The sequence below is a fragment of the Tupaia chinensis genome, unplaced genomic scaffold (assembly GCF_000334495.1).
Source record: "Tupaia chinensis unplaced genomic scaffold, TupChi_1.0 Scaffold000532_1, whole genome shotgun sequence".
NCBI classification, from domain to species: Eukaryota; Metazoa; Chordata; class Mammalia; order Scandentia; family Tupaiidae; genus Tupaia; species Tupaia belangeri.
The window spans coordinates 8,406,775-8,409,324 of NW_006160045.1; positions in this window are offsets into that span (position 1 = coordinate 8,406,775).

Sequence of the window (2,550 nt, forward strand, 5' to 3'; positions counted from 1 at the left end):
TGTCCCCGACTGAGAAGGAGGGGGTACCCACTGGGTCCTTAGTCCTCGTCCTCCTTCACCGTCATTGCTCACCTCCCATGTGACAGAACACAGAACTGAGACTACGGAGTTCTTTTTTTTTTTTTTCCTTATTTTTTTTTAATTTTTATCTCATTTATTTATTATTATTATTCACCAGGGCGAGAGAGGAGAGAGACAAAGCAAGCCACCAGGTCCAGGACTTGAACTGTGGTTGACCATGTGGGAGTCCAGTGCCTTAACCACCACACCACCTGCTGGCCCCCTTTTTTCTTTTTCTTTTTTTTTTTAAGAATTATTTAGTTTTGGGGACGAGCAGGTGGCATGGTCGTTAAGGCACTGGACACATGGCTGACCATGGTTCGAGTCCCAGACCTGGTGGCTTGCATTCTCACTTCCCTTCTTTCTCTCTCTCTTTCTGTGTCTCTTTCTGCCAAATTAAAAATAAATGAATGAATAAATAAAAATGTAATAAATAATTATTTTTAAAAAGATTTATTTAGCTTTATTTATTTATCCTTTTATTTTATTTTAACCAGACACACACACACACACACACAGAGGGAAAGTGAGAAAGTAAGCCACCAGGTCTGGTACTCAAACCGTGGTCAGCCATGTGGGAATGTCCAGCACCTTAACCACCATGCCACCTGCTGACCCTGGGGCTGCTGAGTTTTAGAAAGGGCTTTTTCTTTTTCTTTTTTCATGTAATTTGCCCATTCTTCTACTGATGGCCACTTGTGTTGTTTCCAGTTATTTTTCTATTACATCAGTGCCACCTTGAACGTGCACTCTCCAGACAGAGAGAGACATAGAGACAGAAAGCGAGAAATCACCCCCCAGGGGGGATGGTCACGCCGCAATCCCTTCTCCTCCATTCTCCTCTCGGGATCTTGGGTACGCACGCACACGCGCCCAGCGTGAGTTTTAAGCTACCGGGTCTGGGACGCGAACCGCAGTCGACTACGTGGGAGTCCAGCGACATAGCCATTACGCTAACTGCTGGTCCCAGAAAGGGCTTTTTCTTGCATGTCCTCAAACTCTCACTGCAGGAAGGGGCCTCTGGGGACAGACGCTTCCTGCACCCTTCAGGTACTGAGCAAGCACAGAGGGCTTATTTGACCATGCAGGGGTCTGACTTTGCCTCTGGAAGACGCATCTGAAGTTGCCACCTGCCTCCTAGTGCTGCGTGAACACATGCTCAGTGAGCACTCAAGAAATGGTGGCTATTCTTGCGACTGGTATTGATAGAAAAGCCACGCTCCCCAGACCACAAATCTCAGGCTGATAACAATGATGGCCAGCCCTTACAGTGTTTGCTCGGTGCCAGGCACCGGGCCACACACCTCCCGTGTACCGATTCATTTGCTCTTCATGTCCTGCAAAGTAGACTCTCAGATGACAAAACGGGGACACTGAGAAGTGAAAAAACTCACTAGCAGGTCAAACAGCTAGCAAGCGACAGGCCTCACGTTTGAACCCAGGCAGGCTAAAAGGTGTATTTGAAGAGGAATTGGGGCACTCCAGCTGCACTGTACCCCCAGTATCTGTGGCTTTGGACAGGACACAACTCTGGGCCCTCTGGCCTCTACATTCCAGGTTCCCATCTCTTGTTCTGTATCCCGCATGGCCTGGGCTCATGCTGAGCCCTGGTGTGGGAGCCAGGAGGCAGCTCCCCGTGGAGAGCACTCCCCAGAAAGAGTCTGTTGTAGGAAAGGGGGACCTGTGCTCTGGGTCCTGGGGCTGCAGTCACTTGCCATTCCTGGGACGGTCAGTGTCAGTCGGCTACAGATTTCTGTCCTGAAGCATCTAGCTTCCTTGGTCATGGGAAGGACAATGGTACAACCCTAAGGGACCCAGGGACAGGGGAATGAGAGAGGGTTTGAAGGGACCCAAGGATGGTGATGACTCAAGGGGCTTTTGTGAAAGTGGCCAGAACTGGAAGGGAAGCAGAGATGAATAAGCCACTCTTCCAGAGTGGCCCTCAGGAAGAGAAGGGAAGGATTTAAACAGGAGGCTAAGGGGACTTGCTTTTTCACAGAACAGCTTTACATCATCAAAGACCAGGACTGGGGTAGGACCAGGGAAATTCAATGGGCACTAAAATACTGTGGAGTGTGGGACAGCAAGTCAGAGGCCTGGCCTGTGTGGCATCCAGACAACCCTTTGTACCCTTTCTAGACAGCCCCCTCCTCAGGCTCCCAGACCTGTCTGGCTGCTGAGCTCCCAGGAGGTCCAAGGGGTGTGACCTCCCTCCCTCCAGCCTCCCTCCCCCCTTTCCCCCAGGCCAGCCCAGGGCTGCTATAAAAGTGGCCCAGGCCTAGCTCAGCACACCTGGCTGGACCCCAGCCCCTCCTACACCTCCTCAGGGGTCACATCCACTCTGCTCCACACTCCTTCTGGCAGCTCCATGCGGCCCCTGTGGCTCTGCTGGGCACTCTGGGTGCTGGCCCTGGCCGGCCCCGGGGCGGCCCTGGGTGGGGAGCAGATCCTGGGCAGCCTGCTGCAGCAGCTGCAGCTGCACCAGCCCCC